Genomic DNA, 25778 nt, shown 5'->3' with positions numbered 1-25778 from the left:
CAATCTGATATAGTTTGGTTGTGTCCCCACCCAAAACTCATCTTCACAAGATCTGATAGTTTTATAAAGGGCTTCTACCTTTGCTGGGCACTAATTCTCTCACCTGTTACCCTGTGAAGAGGTGCCTTCTGCCATGATTGTAAGTTTCCTGAGGCCTCCCCAGCTGTGCAGGACTGTGATTCAATTAAACCTCCTTTCTTTGTAAATTACCCAGTCTTTGGTATTTCTTTATAGCAGCATTAGAATGAACTAATACAGTAAACTGGTACCACAGAGAATAAGGTGCTACTATAAAGATACCCAAAAATGTGAAAGCAACTTTGGAACGGGGTAACAGGCAGAGATTTGAGCGTTTTGGAGGGCACGGAAGAAGATAGGAAGATTTGGGGAAGTTTGGAACTTCTTAGAGACCTGTTGTGTGGCTTTGGCCTAAATACTGATCATGATCTGTACAAAGGAGTCGAGGTTGAGGTGGTCTCAGATGGAGATAGGGAACTTGTTGGAATCTGGAGTAAAGGTCCCTCTTGTTATGTAAAGGGACTGGTGGCATTTTGCCCCTGCCCCAGAGATAGGTGAGGCAATGAACCTGAGAGATTATTTAGGGTATCTGGAGGGAAATATTTCTAAAAAACAAAATTCTAGGGAGGAAATCAAGCCTGCTGCAGAAATTTGCCTAAGTAATGAGGAGCCGAATGTTATTCACAAAGACAATGGGGGAAATGTCTTCAGGGTATGTCAGGGACCTTCAGGGAAGCCCCTCCCATCAGAAGCCCAGAGGCCTAAGAGGGAAAAATTATTTCATGGGCCAGGTCCAGCCCCCCGCCCTGCTGCTCTATGCAGCCTCCAGACTTGCCACCCTGTGTCCCAACCATGACTAAAGGGGGACAACATACAGCCCAGACCATTGCTTGAGAAGGTGCAAGCCCCAAGCTTTGGCAGCTTCCATGTGGTGTTGGGCCTGTGGGTGCACAAAAGTCAAGAAATGAGGTTTGAGAACCTCTGCCTAGATTTCAGAGGATGTATGGCAATGCTTGGTTGTCCAGGCAGAAGATTACTGCAGGGGCAGAGCCCTCATGGAAAATGTCTGCTAGGGCAATGTGGAAAAAAAAAATGTGGTGTCAGAGCCTGTACACAGAGTCCCCACTTGGCCACTGCCTAGTGGAGCTGTGAGAAGAGAGCCACCATCCTCCAGACCTCAGAATGGTAGATCCACAGAAGCTTGCACCATACACCTGGAAAAGCCACAGATACTCAATTCCAGCCCATGAAAACAGCCAGAAGGGGGGCTGAATCCTGCAAAAGCCACAGTTGTGGAGCTGCCTAAGGCCATGGGAACCCACCTCTTGCATTAGCATGACCTGGATGTGAGACATGGAGTCAAAGGAGATCATATTGGAACCTTAAGGCTTATTGACTACCCTATGAGATTTTGAACTTCCATGGGGCCTGTAGCCCCTTTGTTTTGGCCAATTTCTCCCACTTGGAATGGTTGTATTTACTGAATGCCCCACTGTATCTAGGAAGTAATTAAGTTGCTTTGGATTTTACATGCTCATAAGTGGAAGAGATTTGCCTTGTCTCAGATGAAACTTTGGATTTGGACTTTTGAGTTAATGCTGGAATGAGTTAAGACTTTAGGGGACTATACACATGGTAGGATTGTGTTTTGAATTGTGAGGCCATAAGATTTGAGAGGAGCCAAAGGTGGAATGATATGGTTTGGCTGTGTCCTTACCCAAATTTCATCTTGAATTTTAGTTCCCATAATCCCCATGTGTTGTGGGAGAGACCAGATGGAGATAAATGAATCACGGGGGCAGTTTCCCCTATCCTATTCTCCTGATAGCAAGTTAGCTCTCATGAGATCTGATAGTTTTATAAGGGGCTTGCCCCTTCACTGAGCACTCATTCTCTCTCCTGCCGCCCTGTGAAGATGTGCCTTCTGCCATGATTGTACGTTTCCTGAGGTCTGCCCAGCCATGTGGAACTGTGAGTCAATTAAATCTCTTTTCTTTATAAATTACCCAGTCTCAGGTATTTCTTCATAGCAGTGTGAGAACAGACTAATACACAATCAGACATAAAATAATACTCAGAAAATAAAATAAAAATATACCAGCCACACTCTTAAACCACAGTGCGATAAAAATAGAAATCAGTGCTAATAAAATTGCTCAAAATCGTACAATAATGTAGAAATTAAACAACCTTATCCTGAAAGACTTTGGGGTAAATAATAACATTAAGGAAAAAATCAAGAAGTTCTCTGAAATTAATGACAATAAATATACAGAATATGAGACTCTCTGGGACACAGCTAAAGTAGTGTTAAGAGGGAAGTTTATAGCACTAAATATCGACATCAAAAAGTTAGACAGATTTCAAATTAACAAGCTAACATCACAACTAGAGAAACAAGAACAAACCAACTCCAAATCTAAAAGAAGGAGGTAAATCAAAATCAGAGCTGAATTTAAAGAAATTGGGACATGAAAATCTATTCAGAATATCAACAAATCCAAGAGTTGGTACTTTGATAAAATTAATAACATAGACCTCTAGCTAGACTAATAAAAAGAGAGAAGATCCAAATGAACACAATTCAAAATGACAAAGAGGACATTACCAATGGACATGAATGTCTGTGAAAACATCTATGCGCACAAACTAGAAAATCTGGAAGAAATTGATAAATTCCTGGAAACAAACTCTTTCTAAGACTGACCCAGGAGGAAGTTAAGTCTCTGAACAGACTAATAACGAGTTCCAAGATTGAATTGATAATAAAACAACTACCAACAAGAAAAAGCCCAAGACAAGTCAGATTCACAGCTAAATTCTACCATATGTATAAAGAAGAGATGGTACTATTTCTACTGAAACTATTTCAAAATTTGAGAAGAAAGTACTCCTCTGTAACCCATTCTAATGAGACCAAAATCATCGTGATACCAAAACCTGTCAGAGACACAACAAAGAAAGAAAACTTCAGGATAGTATCCTTGATGAACCTCAATGCAAAAATTCGCAATAAAATACTGGCAAACGGAATCCAGCAGCACACAGAAAAGCTTATCCACCACAATCATGTTGGCTTCATCCCCGGGATACAAGATTGGTTCAACATACATAAATCAATAAATGGGATTTATCACATGAACCAAACTAAACACAAAACCCTCATAGCCATCTCAATAGATGCAGAAAAGGTTTTAAATAAATTTTAACATCACTTCATGTTAAAAGCCCTCAATAAACTAGGCATAGAAGGAACATACTTCAAAATAATAAGTGCCATCTATGGCAAACTCAGAGACAACATCTTGCTGAATGGGCAAAAGCTGAAAGCATTTCCCTTGAAAACTAGAACAAGACAGGTATGCCCTTTAACATTACTCCTAGTCAACATAGCACTGGCAGTCCTGCCAAGAGCAATCAAGCAATAGAAATAAATAAATGCCACCCAAAGAGAAAAAGAGGAAGTCAAAATATCCATGTTTGTACACATCATGACTCTATTTCTATAAGGCCCCATAGTCTCGTTCGGAATTCTCCTTTGTATAATAACAACTTTAGCAAAGTTTCAGGATACAAAAATCAATGTACAAAAATCAATAGAATTCTCACACACCAACAGCCAAGCTGAGAGCCAAATCAGGAATGCAATCCTATTTACATAAGCCACAAAAGGAATATAATACCTAGGAATACAGCTAAGTAAAGAGGCAAAAGATCTGTACAATGAGAATTACAAAACACTGCACAAAGAAACCAGTGATACAAACAAACAGAAAATAATTCCATGCTCATGGATAGAAATAATCAATATTGTTAAAATAGTAATATTGCCCAAAACAATCTACAGATTCAATGCTATTCCTACCAAACTACCAATGACATTATTTGCAGAATTAGAAAAACTATATTAAAATTTGTATGGAAACAAAAGAGAGCTTGAATAACCAAAGCAATCCTAAGAAATAAGAACAAAGTTGAAGGCATCAAGTTACATAATTTCAAACTATATTGTAAGGCTACAGTAACCAAAACAGTGTGGTACTGGTACAAAAACAAACTCATAGACCAATGGAACAAAATAGAGAGCCCAGAAATAATACCACACATCTACAACCATCTGATCTTTGAAAAATCTGACAAAAACAAGCAATGAAGAAATGACTCTCTCTTTCTAAAGGTGCTGGCATAACTAGCTGGCCATATGCAGAAGACTAAAACTGAAACCCTTCCTTACACCATACGCAAAAATCAACTCAAGATTGATTAAAGGTTTAAATGTAAAGCCTAAAACTATAATGCACTGAAAGATAACCTAGGAAATATTCTAGAAATATGACCTGGCAAAGATTTCACTATGAATACACCAAAAAATTGCAATAAAAACAAAAATTTATAAGTGAGACCTAATTAAAGTGCTTCTACATAGCAAAAGAAACTATAAACAGAGTAAACAGAAAACCTACAAATTGGTAGAAAATACTTGCAAACTATAGATCTGACAAAGGTCTCATATCCAGAATCTATAAGAAACTTAAATCAACAAGGAAAAGAAAAAAATTAAAAAGAGCAAAGGACATGAACAGGCACTATTCAAAAGAAGACAAAAATATGGCCAATAAGCATATGAAAAATGGTCAACATCACTAATCATTAGAGAAATGTAAATCAAAACCACCATCAGATATCATCTCACACCAGTCAGAATGACTGTTGTGAAAATGTCAAAAGATAACAGAAGCTGGTGAGGTTGCAGAGAAAAAAAAAAACTGCTGTGTGAAATGTAAATTAGTCCAGGTGTGGTGGAAAGCAGAGTGGCAGTTTCTCAAACAGCTTGAAACAGAATTATCATTTGAACCAGCAATATCATTATTCAATATATGCCTAAAAGAATATAAATTGCTCAAAAAACACATGCAGGCATATGTTCTTTGCAGCACTGTTTACAATAGCAAAGATATGGAATCAATGTAAATGCCTATCAATGATAGACTGAATAAAGAAAATTTGGTACTTATACACCATGGAATACTACATGGAATGAAATCATGTCCTTTGTAGCAACATGGATGGAGCTGGAAGTCATTACCCTAAGCAAACTAACGCAGGAAAAGAAAATTTCATACTGCATGTTCCCACTTATAAATGGGAGCTAAACAATTAAACACATGAACACAAAAAGGGGAACAACAGACACCAAGTTCTATTTGAGGGTGGAGAGTTGGAGAAGGGAAAGGATCAGAAAAAACTACCTATTGGATACTATGCTTATTCCCTTTGTGGTTAAATAAACTGTACACTAAACGCCCATGACATGCAGTTTACCTATAAAACAAACCTGCACATGTACCCCTGAACCTAAAATAAAAGTTATAACAAAAAAGAGCCATCTATGAATAACCCACAACCAACTTCATACTGAATGGACGAAAACTGGAAGCATTCTCCTTGAAAACTGGAAAAATAAGAAGATGCCCACACTCACCACTCCTATTAAACATAATACTAGAAATGCAAGCCAAAGCAATCAGGCAAGGGAAAGAAATAAAATACACCAAAATTGAAAAAGAAGTCAAACTATGTTTCTTAGTGGATCTTATGATTCTATACCTAGAAAACCATAATGACTACTACAAATGTCCCCTGAAACTGACAAATGACTTCTGTAAAGTTTTAGAATACAAAATCAATATATAACCATCAGTTGTATGTATATACAGCAATAAAGTTCAAACTGAGAGCCAAATCAAGAACATAATCCCATTTACAATTGCCACCAATAAAGTAAAATAAATTACCTAAGACTTTATCTAACCAAGGAAGTGAAAGATCTCTACAAGAAGAACTACAAAATGCTACTGATAGAAATCATAGGAAACACAAACAAACGCAAAACCATTTTATGCTCATGGATTGGAAGAATCCATATTGTTAAAGTGGCCATATCACCCAAAGAAATCTACAAATTTAATGCTATTTCTATCAAGCTATAAATGTCATTTTTCACAGAACCAGAAAAAAATTTCCAAAATTTATATGGAACCAGAAAGTAGCACAAATATCCAAAGCAATCCTAAGCAGAAAGAATAAAGCTGGAGACATCCCATTACCTGACTTCAAACTATGCTATAAGACTACATTAATGATTCATTCCAAGATGGCCAAAAAGAACAGCTCCGGTCCACAGCTCTCAGAGTGATCAACACAGAAGACGGGTGATTTCTGCATTTACAACTGAGGTACATGGTTCACCTCATTGGGACTGGCCAGAAAGTGGATGCAGCCCACTGAGGGTGAGCCAAACCAGGGCAGGGCATCGCCTCACCCAGGAAGTGCAAGGGGTCAGGGGATTTCCCTTTCCTAGCCAAGGGAAGCTGTGACAGACTGTACCAGGAAAATCAGGACACTGCCACCTAAACACTGCTTTTCCAATGGTCTTAGCAAATGGCACACCAGGAGATTATATCCCATGCCTGGCGCAGCGGGTCCCACACCCACAGAGCCTTGCTCACTGCTAGTCTGAAATGGAACTGCAAGGTGGCAAGCCTGGCTGGTGGAGGAGTGTCCACCATTGCTGAGGCTTGAGTAGTTAAGCAAAGCAGCCGGGAAGCTTGAACTGTGTGGAGCCCACCGCAGCTCACGGAGGCCCACCTGCCTCTGCAGACTCCACCTCTGGGGGCAGGGCATAGCTGAACAAAAGGTAGCAGAACCTTCTGGAGACTTAAATGTCCTTGTCTGACAGCTCTGAAGAGAGCAGTGGTTCTCCCAGCATGGTGTTTGAGCTCTGAGAATGGACAGACTGCCTCCCCAAGTGGGTCCCTGACCCCATGTAGCCTAACTTGGAGACACCTCCCAGTAGGGGCCGACTGACACCTCATACAGCTGGGTGCCCCTCTGAGACGAAGTTTCCAGAGGAAGGATCGGGCAGCAATATTTGCTGTTCTGCAATATTTGCTGTTCTGCAGCCCCTGCTGGTGATACTGAGGCAAATGGAACCTAGGGTGGACCTCCAGAAAACTCCAACAGACCTGCAGCTGAGGTACCTGACTGTTAGAAGGAAAACTAACAACCAGAAAGGAATAGCATCAACATCAACAAAAAGGACATCCACACCAAAACCCCATCTGTAGGTCACCATCATCAAAGACCAAAGGTAGATAAAACCACAAAGATGGGGAGAAACCAGAGCAGAAAAGCTGAAAATTCTAAAAACCAGAGCGCCCCTTCTCCTCCAAAGGATCACAGCTTCTCGCCAGCAACGGAACAAAACAGGATGCAGAATGACTTTGATGAATTGACAGAAGTAGGCTTCAGAAAGTGGGTAATAACAAACTTCTCCAAGATAAAGGAGGAAGTTCAAACCCATCTCAAGGAAGCAAAAAACCTTGAAAAAAGATTAGACGAATGGCTAACTAGAATAAACAGTGTAGAGAAGACCTTAAATAACCTGATGCAGCTGAAAACCATGGCACGAGAACCATGTGACACATGCACAAGCTTCAGTAGCCGACTCGATCAAGTGGAAGAAAGGTTATCAGTGATTGAAGATCAAATTAATGAAATGAAGTGAGAAGAGAAGTTTAGAGAAAAAAGAGTAAAAAGAAATGAACAAAGCCTCCAAGAAATATGGGACTATGTGAAAAGACCAAATATACGTCTGATTGGTGTACCTGAAAGTGACGGGGAGGATGGAGCAAAGCTGGAAAACACTCTGCAGGATATTATCCAGGAGAACTTCCCCAATCTAGCAAGGCAGGCCAACATTCAGATACAGGAAATACAGAGAACACCACAAAGATACACCTCGAGAAGAGCAACTCTAAGACACATAATTGTCAGATTCACCAAGGTTGCAATGAAGGAAAAAATGTTAAGGGCAGCCAGAGAGAAAGGTCGGTTACCCCCAAAGGGAAGGCTATGAGACAAACAGTGGATCTCTCAGCAGAAACCATACAAACCAGAAGAGAGTGGGGGCCAATGTTCAACATTCTTAAAGAAAAGAATTTTCAACCCAGAATTTCATATCCAGCCAAACTAAGATTCATCAGTGGAGGAGAAATAAAATCCTTTACAGACAAGCAAATGCTGAGAGATTTTGTCACCACCAGGCCTGCCCTACAAGAGCTCCTGGAGGAAGCACTAAACATGGAAAGGAACAACCAGTACCAGCCACTGCAAAAACATGCCAAAATGTAAAGACCATCGATGCTGGGAAGAAACTGCATCAACTAACGAGCAAAATAACGAGCTAAAATCATAAAAACGGGATCAAGTTCACACATAACAATATTAACCTTAAATGTAAATGGGCTAAATGCTCCAATTAAAAGACACAGACTGGCAAATTCGATAAAGAGTCAAAACCCATCATTGTGTTGTATTCAGGAGACCCATCTTACATGCAGAGACACACATAGGCTCAAAATAAAGGGATGGAGGAAAACCTACCAAGCAAATGGAAAACAAAAAAAGGCAGGGGTTGCAATCCTAGTCTCTGATAAAACAGACTTTAACAAAGATCAAAAGAGACAAAGAAGGCCATTATATAATGGTAAAGGGAACACTTAAATGAAAAGACCTGTCTTAAATATATATGCACTCAATAAAGGAGCACCCAGATTCATAAAGCAAGTCCTTAGAGACCTACAAAGAGACTTAGACTCTCACACAACAATAATGGGAGATTTTAACATGCCACTGTCAACATTAGACAGTTCAACGAGAAAGAAAGTTAACAAGGATATCCAGGAATTGAACTCAGCTCTGCACCAAGTGGACCTAACAGACATCTATAGAACTCTCCACCCAAAATCAACAGAATATACATTCTTCTCAGCACCACATCACACTTATTCCAAAACTGACCACGTAGTTGAAAGTAAAGCACTCCTCAGCAAATCCAAATGAACAGAAATTATAAAAAACTGTCTCTCAGACCACAGTGCAATCAAACTAGAACTCAGGAGTAAGAAACTCACCCAAAACCGCTCAACTACGTGGAAACTGAACAACCTGCTCTTGAATGACTACTGGGTACATAACAAAATGAAGGCAGAAATAAAGATGTTCTTTGAAACCAATGAGAACAAAGACACAACATACCAGAATCTCTGGGACATATTTTAAGCAATATGTAGAGGGAAATTTATAGCACTAGATGCCCAGAAGAGAAAGCAGGAAAGATCTAAAATTGACACCCTAACATCACAATTAAAAGAACTAGAGAAGTAAGAGCAAACACATTCAAAAGCTAGCAGAAGGCAAGAAATAACTAAGATCAGAGCAGAACTGAAGGAAATAGAGACACAAAAAACCCTTCAAAAAATTAATGAATCCAGGAGCTGGTTTTTTGAAAAGATCAACAAAATTGATAGACTGCTAGCAAGACTAATAAAGAAGAAAAGAGAGAAGAATCAAATAGACGAAATAAAAAATGATAAAGGGGATATCACCACTGAGCCCTCAGAAATACAAACTACCATTAGAGAATACTATAGAGACTTCTATGCCAATAAACTAGAAAATCTAGAAGAAATGGATAAGTTCCTGGACACATACACCCTCCCAAGACTAAACCAGGAAGAAGTTAAATCCCCGAATAGAACAATAACAGGCTCTGAAATTGAGGCAATAATTAATAGCCTACCAACCAAAAAAACTCCAGGACCAGACAGATTCACAGCCGAATTCTACCAGAGGTATAAGGAGGAACTGGTACCATTCCTTCTGAAACTATTGCAATCAATATAAAAAGAGGGAATCCTCCCTAACTCATTTTATGAGGCCAGCATCATACTAATTCCAAAGCCTGGCAGAGACACAACAAAAAAAGAGAATTTTAGACCAATATCCCTGATGAACCTCAATGCAAAAATCCTCAATAAAATACTGGCAAACTGAATCCAGCAGCACATCAAAAAGCTTATCCACCATGATCAAGTGGCCTTCATCCCTGGGATGCAAGGCTGGTTCAACATATGCAAATCAATAAATGTAATCCAGCATATAAACAGAAAAAAAGACAAAAACCACATGATTATCTCTATAGATGCAGAAAAGGCCTTCGACAAAATTCAACAGCCCTTCATGATAAAAACTCTCAATAAATTAGGTATTGATGGGATGTATCTCAAAATAATGAGAGCTATTTATGACAAACCCACAGCCAATATCATACTGAATGGGCAAAAACTGGAAGCATTCCCTTTGAAAACTGGCACAAGACAGGGATGCCCTCTCTCACCACTCCTATTCAACATAGTGTTGGAAGTTCTGGCCAGGGCAATCAGGCAGGAGAAAGAAATACAAGGCATTCAATTAGGAAAAGAGGAAGTCAAATTGTCTCTGTTTGCAGATTACATGATTGTATATCTAGAAAACCCCATTGTCTCAGCCCAAAATCTCCCTTAAGCTGATAAGCAAATTCAGCAAAGTCTCAGGATACAAAATCAATATTCAAAAATCACAAGCATTCTTATACACCAATAACAGACAAACAGAGAGCCAAATCATGAGTGAACTCCCATTCACAATTGCTTCAAAGAGAATAAAATACCTAGGAATCCAACTTACAAGGGATGTGAAGGACCTCTTCAAGAATTACCAATCACTGCTCAACGAAATAAAAGAGGACACAAACAAATGGAAGAACAGTCAATGCTCATGGGCAGGAAGAATCAATATCATGAAAATGGCCATACTGCCCAAGGTAATTTATAGACTCAATGCCATCCCCATGTAGCTACCAATGACTTTTTTCACAGAATTGGAAAAATCTACTTTAAAGTTCATATGGAACCAAAAAGGGCTTGCATTGCCAAGAGAATCCTAAGCCAAAAGAACAAAGCTGGAGGCCTCACACTACCTGATTTCAAACTATACTACAAGGCTACAGTAACCAAAACAGCATGGTACTGGTACCAAAACAGAGATATAGACCAATGGAACAGAACAGAGCCCTCAGAAATAATACCACACATCTACAACCATCTGATCTTTGACAAACCTGACAAAAACAAGAAATGGGGAAAGGATTCCCTATTTAATAAATGGTGCAGGGAAAACTGGCTAGCCATATGTAGAAAGCTGAAACTGGATCCCTTCCTTACACCTTATACAAAAATTAATTCAAGATGGATTAAAGACATAAATGGTAGACCTAAAACCATAAAAACCCTAGAAGAAAACCTAGCAATACCTTCAGGACATAGGCATGGGCAAGGACTTCCTGACTAAAACACCTAAAGCAATGGCAGCAAAAGCCAAAACTGACAAATGGGAACTAATTAAATTAAAGAGCTTCTGCACAGCAAAAGAAACTACCATCAGAGTGAACAGGCAACCTACAGAATGGGAGAAAATTTTTGCAATCTACCCATCTGACAAATGGCTAATATGCAGAATCTACAAAGAACATAAACAAATTAACAAGAAAAAATCAAACAACCCCATCAAAATGTTGGCAAAGGATATGAATAGACACTTTTCAAAGGAAGACATTTATGCAGGCAACAGACACATGAAAAAATGCTCGTCATCACTGGTCCTCAGCAAAATGCATATCAAAACCACAATGAGACACTGTCTCACACCATTTAGAATGGCAATCATTAAAAAGTCAGGAAACAACAGGTGCTGACGAGGATATGGAGAAATAGGAACATTTTTACACTGTTGGTGGGAGTGTAAACTAGTTCAACCACTGTGGAAGACAGCGTGGCGATTCCTCAAGGATCTAGAACTAGAAATACCATTTGACCCAGCCATCCCATTACTGGGTATATACCCAAAGGATTATAAATTATGCTAGCGTAAAGACACATGCACATGTATGTTTATTGCGGCACTATTCACAATAGCAAAGACTTGGAACCAACCCAAATGTCCATCAATGATAGACTGGATTAAGAAAATATGGCACGTATATACCATGGAATACTATGTAGCCATAAAAAAGGATAAGTTCATGTCCTTTTTAGGGACATGGATGAAGCTGGAAACCATTATTCTGAGCAAACTATTGCAAGAACAGAAAACCAAACACCACTTGTTCTCACTCATAGGTGGGAATTGAACAATGATAACACTTAGACACAGGGAGGGGAACATCACACACTGGGGCCTGTCATGGGGTGGGGGTATGGGGGAGGGATAGCATTAGGAGAAATACCTAATGTAAATGATGAGTTAATGTGTGCAGCAAACCAACATAGCCCATGTGTACATATGTAACAAACCTGTACATTGTGCACATGTACCCTAGAACTTAAAGTATAGTAATAATAATAAAAGCCAAAAAAAAGACTACTTTAAACAAAATATCATGATACTGGTAAAAAAAACAGACACATAGATCAATGGAACAGAATAGACAACCCAGAAATAAAGCCACAAGATGGCCGAATAGGAACAGCTCCGGTCTACAGCTCCCAGTGTAAGCAATGCAGAAGACGGGTGATTTCTGCATTTCCATCTGAGGTACCAGGTTCATCTCACTAGGGAGTGCCAGACAGTGGGCACAGGATAGTGGGTGCAGCGCACCATGCACCAGCTGAAGCAGGGTGAGGCATTGCCTCACTCGGGAAGTGCAAGGGGTCAGGGAGTTCCTTTTCCTGGTCAAGGAAAGGGGTGACAGACGGCACCTGGAAAATCGGGCCACTCCCACCCGAATACTGCGCTTTTCTGATGGGCTTAGGAAACAGCGCACCAGGAGATTATATCCCGCACCTGGCTCGGAGGGTCCTACACCCATGGAGTCTCGCTGATTGCTAGCACAGCAGTCTGAGATCAAACTGCAAGGCAGCAACGAGGCCAGGGGAGGGGCGCCCACCATTGCCCAGGTGTGCTTAGGTAAACAAAACAGCCAGGAAGCTCGAACTGGGTGGAGCCCACCACAGCTCAAGGAAGCCTGCCTGCCTCTGTAGGCTCCACCTCTGGGGGCAGGGCACAGACAAACAAAAAGACAGCAGTATCCTCTGCAGACTTAAATGTCCCTGTCTGACAGCTTTGAGGAGAGCAGTGGTTCTCCCAGCATGCAGCTGGAGATCTGAGAATGGGCAGACTGCCTCCTCAAGTGGGTCCCTGACCCCTGACCCCCGAGCAGCCTAACTGGGAGGCACCCCCCAGTAGGGGCACACTGACACCTCAAACGGCTGGTTACTCCTCTGAGACAAAACTTCCAGAGGAACGATCAGACAGCAGCATTCGCAGATCATGAAAATCCGTGTTTCTGCAGACACTGCTGCTGATACCCAGGCAAACAGGGTCTGGAGTGGACCTCTAGCAAATTCCAACAGACCTGCAGCTGAGGGTCTTGTCTGTTAGAAGGAAAACTAACGAACAGAAAGGACATCCACACCAAAAACCCATCTGTACAACACCATCATCAAAGACCGAAAGTAGTAAAAACCACAAAGATGGGGAAAAAACAGAACAGAAAAACTGGAAACTAAAAAGCAGAGCGCCTCTCCTCCTCCAAAGGAACGCAGTTCCTCACCAGCAACGGAACAAAGCTGGACGGAGAATGACTTTGACGAGATGAGAGAAGAAGGCTTCAGACGATCAAACTACTCCAAGCTACAGGAGGAAATTCAAACCAAAGGCAAAGAAGTTGAAAACTTTGAAAAAATTTTAGACGAATGTGTAACTAGAATAACCAATACAGAGAAGTGCATAAAGGTGCTGATGGAGCTGAAAGCCAAGGCTCGAGAACTACGTGAAGAATGCAGAAGCCTCAGGAGCCGATGTGACCAATTGGAAGAAACAGTATCAGTGATGGAAGATGAAATGAATGAAATGAAGCGAGAAGGGAAGTTGAGAGAAAAAAGGATAAAAAGAAACGAACAAAGCCTCCAAGAAATAGGGGACTATGTGAAAAGACCTAATCTGCGTCTGATTGGTGTACCTGAAAGTGACGGGGAGAATGGAAACAAGTTGGAAAACACTCTGCAGGATATTATCCAGGAGAACTTCCCCAATCTAGCAAGGCAGGCCAACATTCAGATTCAGGAAATACAGAGAACGCCACAAAGATACTCTTTGAGAAGAGCAACTCCAAGGCACATAATTGTCAGATTCGCCAAAGTTGAAATGAAGGAAAAAATGTTAAGGGCAGCCAGAGAGAAAGGTCGGGTTACCCACAAAGGGAAGCCCATCAGACTAACAGCGGATCTCTCTTCAGAAACTCTACAAGCCAGAAGACAGTGGGGGCCAATATTCAACATTCTTAAAGAAAAGAATTTTCAACCCAGAATTTCATATCCAGCCAAACTAAGCTTCATAAGTGAAAGAGAAATAAAATCCTTTACAGACAAGCAAATGCTGAGAGATTCTGTCACCACCAGGCCTGCCCTAAAAGAGCTCCTGAAGGAAGCACCAAACATGGAAAGGCACAACCGGTACCAGCCACTGCAAAATCATGCCAAAATATAAAGACCACCAAGACTAGGAAGAAACTGCATCAACTAACGAGCAAACTAACTAGCTAACATCATAATGACAGGATCAAATCCACACATTACAATATTAACTTTAAATGTAAATGGGCTAAATTCTCCAATTAAAAGACACAGACTGGCAAATTGGATAAAGAGTCAAGACCCATCAGTGTGCTGTATTCAGGAAACCCATCTCACGGGCAGAGATACACAAAGGCTCAAAATAAAAGGATGGAGGAACATCTACCAAGCAAATGGAAAACAAAAAAAGGCAGGGGTTGCAATCCTAGTCTCTGATAAAACAGACTTTAAACCAACAAAGATCAAAAGATACAAAGAAGTCCATTATATAATGGTAAAGGGATCAATTCAACAAGAAGAACTAACTATCCTAAATATATATGCACCCAATACAGGAGCACCCAGATTCATAAAGCAAGTCCTGAGTGACCTACAAAGAGACTTAGACTCCTACACAATAATAATGGGAGATTTTAACACCCCACTGTCAACATTAGACAGATCAACGAGACAGAAAGTTAACAAGGATATCCAGGAATTGAACTCAGCTCTGCACCAAGCAGACCTAATAGACATCTACAGAACTCTCCACCACAAATCAAAAAAATATACATTTTTTTCAGCACCACACCACAACTATTCAAAAATTGATCACATAGTTGGAAGTAAAGCACTCCTCAGCAAATCCAAATGAATGGAAATTATAAAAAACTGTCTCTCAGACCACAGTGCAATCAAACTAGAACTCAGGTGTAAGAAACTCACTCAAAACCGCTCAACTACATGGAAACTGAACAACCTGCTCCTGAATGACTACTGGGTACATAACAAAATGAAGGCAGAAATAAAGATGTTCTTTGAAACCAACGCGAACAAAGACACAACATACCAGAATCTCTGGGACACATTCAAAGCAGTGTGTAGAGGGAAATTTATAGCACTAAATGCCCACAAGAGAAAGCAGGAAAGATCCAAAATTGACACCCTAACATCACAATTAAAAGAACTAGAAAAGCAAGAGCAAACACATTCAAAAGCTAGCAGAAGGCAAGAAATAACTAAGATCAGAGCAGAACTGAAGGAAATAGAGACACAAAAAACCCTTCAAAAAATTAATGAATCCAGGAGCTGATTTTTTGAAAGGATCAACAAAATTGATAGACCACTAGCAAGACTAATAAAAAAAGAGAGAAGAATCAAATAGATGCAATAAAAAATGATAAAGGGGATAACACCACCAATCCCACAGAAATACAAACTACCATCAGAGAATGCTACAAACACCTCTATGCAAACAAACTGGAAAATCTAGAAGAAATCGATAAATTCCTAGACACATACACTCTCCCAAGACTAAACCAGAAAGATGCTGAATCTCTGAATAGACCAATAACAGGAGCTGAAATTGTGGCAATAATCCGTAGCTTACCAACTAAAAAGAGTCCAGGACCAGATGGATTTACAGCCGAATTCTACCAGAGGTACAAGGAGGAACTGGTACCATTTCTTCTGAAACTATTGCAATCAATATAAAAAGAGAGAATCCTCCCTAACTCATTTTATGAGGCCAGTATCATCCTGATACCAAAGCCTGGCAGAGACACAACCAAAAAAGAGAATTGTAGACCAATATCCTTGATGAACATTGATGCAAAAATCCTCAATAAAATACTGGCAAACCGAATCCAGCAGCACATCAAAAAGCTTATCCACCATGATCAAGTGGGCTTCATCCCTGGGATGCAAGGCTGGTTCAATATACGCAAATGAATAAATGTAATCCAGCATATAAACAGAACCAAAGACAAAAACCACATCATTATCTCAATAGATGCAGAAAAGGCCTTTGACAAAATTCAACAGCCCTTCATGATAAAAACTCTCAATAAATTAGGTATTGATAGGACGTATCTCAAAATAATAAGAGCTATCTATGACAAACCCACAGCCAATATCATACTGAATGGGCAAAAAGTGGAAGCATTCCCTTTGAAAACTGGCACAAGACAGGGATGCCCTCTCTCACCACTCCTATTCAACATAGTGTTGGAAGTTCTGGCCAGGGCAATTAGGCAGGAGAAGGAAATAAAGAATATTCAATTAGGAAAAGAGGAAATCAAATTGTCCCTGTTTGCAGATGACATGATGGTATATCTAGAAAACCCCATTGTCTCAGCCCAAAATCTCCTTAAGCTGATAAGCAACTTCAGCAAAGTCTCAGGATACAAAATCAATGTACAAAAATCACAAGCATTCTTATACACCAATAACAGACAAACAGAGAGCCAAATCATGCGTGAGCTCCCATTCACAATTGCTTCAAAGAGAATAAAATACTAAGGAATCCAACTTACAAGGGATGTGAAGGACCTCTTCAAGGAGAACTATAAACCACTGCTCATTGAAATAAAAGAGGACACAAACAAATGGAAGAACAGTCAATGCTCATGGGCAGGAAGAATCAATATCGTGAAAATGGCCATGCTGCCCAAGGTAATTTATAGATTCAATGCCATCCCCATCAAGCTCCTAATGACTTTCTTCACAGAATTGGAAAAAACTACTTTAAAGTTCATATGGAACCAAAAAAGAGCCCGCATTGCCTAGTCAATCCTAAGCCAAAAGAACAAAGCTGGAGGCATCATGCTACCTGACTTCAAACTATACTACAAGGCTACAGTAACGAAAACAGCATGGTACTGGTACCAAAACAGAGATATAGACCAATGGAACAGAACAGGGCCCTCAGAAATAGCGCCGCATACCTACAACTATCTGATCTTTGACAAACCTGAGAAAAACAAGCAATGGGGAAAGGATTCCCTATTTAATAAATGGTGCTGGGAAAACTGGCTAGCCATATGTAGAAAGCTGAACTGGATCGCTTCCTTATACCTTATACAAAAATTAATTCAAGATGGATTAAAGACTTAAATGTTAGACCTAAAACCACAAAAACCCTAGAAGAAAACCTAGGCATTACCATTCAGGACATAGGCATGGGAAAGGACTTCATGTCTGAAACACCAAAAGCAATGGCAACAAAAGCCAAAATTGACAAATGGGATCTAATTAAACTAAAGAGCTTCTGCACAGCAAAAGAATCTACCATCAGAGTGAACAGGCAACCTACAAAATGGGAGAAAATTTTTGCAACCTACCCTTCTGACAAAGGGCTAATATCCAGAATCTACAATGAACTCAAACAAATTTACAAGAAAAAAACAAACAACCCCATCAAAAAGTGGGTGAAGGATATGAACAGACACTTCTCAAAAGAAGACATTTATGCAGCCAAAAGACACATGAAAAAGTGCTCATCATCACTGGCCGTCAGAGAAATGCAAATCAAAACCACAATGAGATACCATCTCACACCAGTTAGAATGGCAATCATTAAAAAGTCAGGAAACAACAGGTGCTGGAGAGGATGTGGAGAAATAGGAACACTTTTACACTGTTGGTGGGACTGTAAACTAGTTCAACCATTGGAGAAGTTAGTGTGGCAATTCCTCAGGGACCTAGAACTAGAAATACCATTTGACCCAGCCGTCCCATTACTAGGCATATACCCAAAGGACTATAAATTATGCTGCTATAAGGACACATGCACACATATGTTTATTGCAGCACTATTCACAATAGCAAAGACTTGGAACCAACCCAAATGTCCAACAAGGATAGACTGGATTAAGAAAATGTGGCACATATACACCATGGAATACTATGCAGCCTTAAAAAATGATGAGTTCATGTCCTTTGTAGGGACATGGATGAAATTGGAAATCATCATTCTCAGTAAACTATCGCAAGGACAAAAAACCAAACATCGCATCTTCTCCCTCATAGGTGGGGATTGAACAATGAGAACACATGGACACAGGAAGGGGAACATCACACTCTGGGGACTGTTGTGGGGTGGGGGGAGGGTGGAGGGATAGCATTAGGAGACATACCTAATGCTAAATGGCGAGTTAATGGGTGCAGCTCACCAGCATGGCACATGTATACATATGTAACTAACCTGCACATTGTGCACATGTACCCTAAAACTTAAAGTATAATAATAATTATAAAAAAAAATTTGCAAATGTACGTCCAACAAAGGTCCAATATCCAGAGCGTATAAGAAATTGTTTTAAAATATACAAGCAAAAAACAAATAAACCCATTAAGAAGTGGGCAAAGAACATGAGGAGACACTTCTGAAAAGAAGACATGCAAGCATCTCACAAACATGAAAAATGCTCAATCTCACTAACCATTTGAGAAATGCAAATCTAAACCGCAATGAGATACTATCTCACACCAGTCAGAATGGCTATTATTAAAAAGTAAACAAAAACAAAATAAACAAAACTTGGTGCTGTTTTTGAATCAATTTTAGCCTAAAGCTTCCTCCTCACGTATTTTATGTTTGGCCTAAAGGTTTTTTTGTACATTGTGAACTATAACAAGTGGAGATGTAACCTAGACCATAGGCTACACTTGTGCCAATTACCAATATTTGACCAATCAAATGTAGCCAACTATTTGAACTATGTTCAAATAAGGCAAATGCCGAGCTGTAACCATTCCAGACTTTTCTCTACCTCACTTTCATTTTCTGTACATCAGTTTTCTTTTTCTGTTCATAAATCTTTCACCACGTGGCTCTGCTGGAGTCTCTGAGCCTACTCTGGCTCAGGTGGTTCTGATTCACGAATTGTTCATTGCTCAGTTAAACTCCATTCAACTAAATTCAGCGTGAATTTTTGTTTTATCAGATGGCCTCAGAAGTGGGATCTGAAATAGAACTTCTAAAGACCCCTAGGAGCACTGAGTGTCCAACCCAGACACCCGTTAGATCCATTGTGTTTCTTGATCTCTCAGAGCAGCTGGGGAGCATGGTAAATTCTCAGATTCTGAAGTTCCATGGGTTTGTGTTTTGAGTTCTCCACGTTTCTTTGAGCAAATTTCTGATCCAAACTGGGTTTGGAAGTCATGACAGAAACTGGACTGAGTCCAGGATTTGATTGGATCTGGGAATTAACTGTCTTGGGTCCAGTTAGAAGCCTCTTACATCTGACTGGGTCAGAAGGAAATTAGTAGTAAATGAAAATATTGCAGGAGGTGTACATTTTGGCTTTTGGACATTTGCAAGAATTTTTGTCTTCTACCCCTTTGTGGCCTAGTTGATCAAGGGAAACTGAGAGCAAAGCCAATACTTGAGGTAAAAATGATATCCTTGATTTTTGAAGAACAGAGTTCCTTCTGGCTTATAAATACATAAGTATTGGGCCATGAAAGCAATAGTCTTACAGAAATGATAAAAGTTTTACTAATCTTACTAAGATAACTTACAGTGGAATGTTCCAAATGAACAAAACTGCACTAAAGTGTATTTGAAAATGAGAGCTCCCAAATTAGTCTCATCTAGGGATGCCTACTGATATGCAGAAAAGAAATTTTCAATATTTTTATTTAAAGACTTTATGAAAGGGAAATAAAAATCTTAAGTGATTGATTAAAAAATTAAATCTGCTAACTTTTTGACTTAGTTATGATTATGATCCAAAGGAAATAAACTGCCGACTTTGGGTATGTAGTGGTGTACATTTTACCTGGGTAAAGGATGGGATTGGGTTAGAGGCCATCTCCGCAGTAAAGTTCCTCTTAGTAAAAAATGGATTTGTCTCTATGAGATATTGACCGTCATTCTCTTTAAATTAATTTGGCTTTCATTCTTTGGTTGGCTGTGGGAGACAGAATTAGGTATGTACAGTATAACTGGACATGGAGAGCTTCTTTCTCCCTAAGGGGAGAAACTTGAGAGCTGATGAGACTGCTGGAATAGATCCCTTATACTGACTGACAAGTAGCCACTTGAACTTTTAATTTTGTGTTGCTGCAATGGGTGGGTCTTTCTGTGGCCTCCATGAGCTGCTTGCCTTTCCTACCGTGCTGCAAGCAATGCTTTTCTCCCTTCCCTTTTCTCTCTCTCTGTGCAAACTGGTTGTAGGAATGATAAAAATTAGTATCTCTTGCAAAGTTTAACTTAATGAGAAAAGTAATTTGTGAAGATAGTCTTAAGTTGTAGCAAACTTGGTGTACTTTGTGCTATAAATTTGTTTTTATTGTATCATTCTGTCATAAAGAGGTATATCTTAGGATAGAATGTGGGCCTAGGAGCTCCATAAGCTTGCTGTCAAGCCAGCACAGCAAACTGGTCAGCTAAAAACTTTGCTGCAGGTCCCTGAAACAAAAAACTGGGTGAGTTTTTTTCTTCATCTTTTTTTTTTATGTCCTTGGGAGCTTGACTTGTAACCACCTAGCAGTACTTTTTCTTGGTTTCTGCCATCCAGGGAACAGAAATTTGGCAGTTCATGTCATAGTTAGCTCAAAAAATTATTTCGAGCAATTAAAAGCCATTGCAAGCTCAAAATTAGCTGCTCTAGATTCCTTGTTTTAAGAGCATTGGAAACTGCCCAGTGCAATAGCTTAGTAGCTAAGGCTTTGTCTTTTCACAATGTTGGCCTGGGTTCAGGGTTCAGTTCCAGGCTTAAGAAAGGAGTCCTTTCAATTCCTCAGGGACCTAGAACTAGAAATACCATTTGACCCAGCCATCCCATTACTGGGTATATACCCAAAGGATTATAAATCATGCTGCTATAAAGACACATGCACACGTATGTTTATTGCGGCACTATTCACAGTAGCAAAGACTTGGAACCAACCCAAATGTCCAACAATGATAGACTGGATTAAGAAAATGTGGCACATATACACCATGGAATACTATGCAGCCATAAAAAATGATGAGTTCATGTCCTTTTTAGGGACATGGATGAAGCTGGAAACCATCATTCTCAGCAAACTATCGCAAGGACAAAAAATCAAACACCGCATGTTCTCACTCAAAGGTGGGAACTGAACAATGAGAACACATGGACACAGGAAGAGGAACATCACACACCGGGGCCTGTTGTGAGGTGGGGGGAGGGGGGAGGGATAACATTAGAGATATACCTAATGTTCAATGACCAGTTAATGGGTACAGCACACCAACATGGCACATGTATACATATGTAACAAACCTGCATGTTGTGCACATGTACCCTAAAATTTAAAGTATAATAAAAAAATGAAATGTCCTTTAATGGTATAACACATACGTGACTTTTGCTATTTATTGATTCTCTTCCCCTCCATGAAAAACTTCTGAATTCACTTCTTGAATTTTATTTTCTCTGAGCACCTGAAAGGATACGTTTAGTAAAGTTCAAAAGCCAGACATATTTGCTGTTTGTTCAGGCTAGCATCTGGTAATATATATTTAGTTAAAAGTTAACTTAATTAAAAGCAGATATTCAAGCTATAGGTATATTTAAAAGGTATTTATGGATTTTTATCTTCTCAAATCTTATATTTTTTAAGTGTTTTTTTTTTTCAGTCAACTGAATTGTTTTTCTTTATTTTGTCTTCTTGTCACTTTTGATGCACACATAAGAGAACCTTAAATAACCTCTAACAGCTTGGGACTGCTGGGCAAAAACAGAGGAAGAGCCACTGACCCTGTTTTGGGAAAAACCTCTGTTTTAGTCGTGAAACCCCAGGAACTGAAAACAGACAGATCTCTCATAGAATCTAAGGCTAAATATACTTTTGGGGATAGCAAATGGCAGTTGTGGAGGATACTTGGCTCTTTGCACATTTAAATCAGGGAAGCATACTCTTGGCCACCTAAAAAGAATGGAAATGTCCCCACCCCTCACTGAGATTAGACTCCCATGAGGGATGGGCTAATTGCAGAATCAACTAATCAGCTCTGGGATGCTTTGCAATGCAAAGCAGTGATTTTACCGTGAAGCGCACAAAATCATTGCACTGTCTTGTTCTATAACACTTCTCTTTTGGGGATGCAGGATCCAGCATAAAAATGGGACCCTGAATATTTAGGGATCCAATCCAGCTGTATCTGCATATTAGGCCTTAAAAACTGCGTGCTTTAAAAAGAAATTCAAAAACTGGCAAATGAAAAAATCATACAACCATTAGATCTTCCTCGGCCTTTCTGTGTATTTATATGTGTTCTGTATGTGATTTTTATATGTGAAAGAGTTCTGATTAATTGGCTTAAAAATAATAAGTGCTTGAATAACATATTTTGTTATGAAAATAAAAACTGATGCCTTTTATTTAACATAACTTTAGTAAACTTCAGGAAATTAAAGAGTTTTAAGATTATTGGTAAAATAAAGACATTTGGTCTATATTAGGAAGGTCAAGTGTTCAGTTTGTCAAATGCTTTAAGGTAATAAACTGCCTCTTTGACTTTTAAAAATTGTTCAGTTCAACTTTTGCTCCAAAAACCACTGCAGGGACATACCAGAAAAAACTTAATAATTCACAGACCCTTTAAAAGAAGTGGTTTGCTGCTGCAAACTTCGTGAGACAGTCAATATCTGTGAGCGTCCAAAGTGTGATAGGGGAAAAGTCTGTCTCTGAACACACATCTTCAGTGAAGAACCTAAAAATCCAAATCAGAAGAGAAGGATTTAACCTTATCTAGAGCTGAAACAAATTTAGAGAGCCAAGCAAAATATAAAAGTAGAAGAAGTGGCAGAAGAAGCCCTGTAGGCACTCCTGGCCCCCTGGAAGCCATTTTTTACTTTATCTCACAGAAGTCCTTGGGAAGGGCTGCCAGTGGAATTAGAGAATGACCACAGGAAGAAGGAAAACTCCAGCTGAATTTTGTAATAATTTTGAGTGTAATTTTTCCTGGGCAGAATCTGGAACAGGGGGAGGTGAATGGGATGTTCAGATATGAGCACAGAAGCTGCAGCAGTCTTCTAGCCTGGGGCAAGATCTCAGTCTTGCTTACTGGCTGAATACATATAAACTCGGTGCTGTTGGTGGGACACAGTTGGAGTGACACTGGCTTTGCTGGCTGCATGGGAGCTGGGTGAGACCTGTCACTGCCAACTTTTACCACTTTACTGGTGAACTGTATGATAAAGCAGAGGCATATATAATCCCCTTGGGAACATAACACCATTAGCCTGAGAATCACACCCCTATTCTCACAGTGGCTGCAGCAAGCCCTGCCCAAAAAGGGTCTGAGTTCAGACATACAGAACCTTGCCTCCTACCTGATAGCCTTTCTCTATTCACCCTGGTAGCTGAAGATAAAAGACATAATCTCTTGGAAGCTCTGTGGCACCTGAGAAACCCAAACACTTATCCAGGCAACATTAGGGCAAGCTTGTATCCCCCCATACTACCATAGCTGATGCTGTCTTGAAAGTGCCACCTTCTGGCTGGAGGCCAAACAGCTAAAACCACTACAGCAACTCAGGAATGAACAACTCTACTCAATAAATGAGAAAACAAGAGCTAATTTTACTTCCTGTAACATCCCGGCTAGCTAGAGGTCCCGAGTCTCTTCGTTTGACAACTTAACTGCATTTGAGAAAACCAGTGCACTAAACAAAACTACAACCAAGGACCCTCACAGACTCAACGTCACTCCCCTGTTACCTCTATTGGAGCAGGTGTTGGTATCTATGGCTGACAGACCTGAAGACAAATCACATCACAGGACTCTTTGTGGACACTCCCAAGGACCTGTCTGGAGCCCAGTAGCTCCACTGGGTGGCTAGACCTAGAAGAGCAATAACAAAAAGTGCAGTCCTGCTCTTGAAAGCCCCATCCCTAGGGGAAGAGGGAGAGTACGAAATCAAGGGATCACCCTGTGAAACAAAATAATGAGCAGAAGCCCTTGAGTCCAGGTCTTTTCTCTGACATATTCTACCCAAATAAGAAGAAACCAGACAAACAGTTCTGGTAATATGATAAAACAACATTCTTAAACACCCCCATAAGATCATACAAGCTCACCAGAAATAAAATCAAATGAAGAAGAAATCTCTGAATTGCCAGAAACAAAAAAATTCAGAAGGCCAATTATTAAGCTACTCAAGGAGGCACCAGAAAAAGGTGAAAACCAACTTAAATAAATTTAAAATATAATGCAAGATGTGGATGAAAAAATCTCCAGAGAAATAGCATAAATAAGAAATAATCATAAAACTTCTGTAAATGAAAGACAAACTCATAGAAATGCAAAATATACTGGAAAGTTTCAACAATAGAATTTAAATAGTAGAAAACAGAACTTCAGAACTCAAATACAAGGCTATTGAATTTACCCAATCTTACAAAGAGAAAGAAAAAAATGAATAAGAATAAAGTCTTCAAGAAGTTTAAGATTATGTTAAACTACCAAACCTAAGAATAATTGGTGTTCTGAAAAACAAGAAAAATCTAAACATTTGGAAAACATATTTGAAGGGATAATTGAGAAAAGTTCTTTGGCCTTCCTAGAGATCTAGATATCAAAATGCAAGAAGCTCAAAGAATACTGCTGAAATTCATCACTGAATGATCATCACCTAGGCACATAGTCATCAGGTTATCTAAAGGCAAGGCAAATGAAAGAATCTTAAGAGCTGTGAGGCAAGAGCTTCAGGTAACCTATAAACAAAAACTCATCAGATTAACAGCATATTTCTAAGCAGGAACACCTCAAGCCTGAAGAAATTGGGGTCCTATTTTAGCCTCCATAAACAAAACTGTTATCAGCCAAGAATTTTGTATCCAGCAAAAGTCAGCTTCATAAATGAAAAAGAGATAGTCATTTTCTCACGAACAAATGCTGAGAAAATTCACCACTACCAAGCCAGTGCTACAAGAACTGTTGAAAGAAGTTCCAAATCTTTAAACCTCAGAATACACCAAAATATAACCTCATTAAAGCATAAATCTCACAGGACCTATGAAACAAGAACCCAATGGGGGGGAAAAAAAAAGCATTGCATTCAGGCAACAACTAGCATGATGAATAAAATAGTACCTCACATCTTAATATTAATGTTGAATGAAATGGCCTAAATGTTCCACTTAGAAGATACAGAATGGCAGAATGGATAAGAATTAACCAACCAACTATCTGCTGTCTTCTAGAGACTCACCTAACACATAAGGACTCACATAAACTTAAGGTAAAGAAGTGGAAAAAGATATTCTATGCAAATGGACATCAAAAGTGAGCAGGAGTAGCTTTTCTTATATCAGACAAAACAGACTTTAACACAAAAACAGTAAAAAAGGCAAAGAGTGACATTATGTAATGATAAAAAGACTAGTCCAACGGGAATATATGACAATCCTATATATGGGAGCACCTAACACTGGAGCTCCCAAAGTTATAAAACAATTACTTCTAGACCTAAGAAGTGAGATAGACAGAAGCACAATAATAGTGGG

This window comes from Pongo pygmaeus, chromosome X (assembly GCF_028885625.2).
Source record: "Pongo pygmaeus isolate AG05252 chromosome X, NHGRI_mPonPyg2-v2.0_pri, whole genome shotgun sequence".
Classification (NCBI taxonomy): domain Eukaryota; kingdom Metazoa; phylum Chordata; class Mammalia; order Primates; family Hominidae; genus Pongo; species Pongo pygmaeus.
This window is presented reverse-complemented; position numbering follows the sequence as displayed.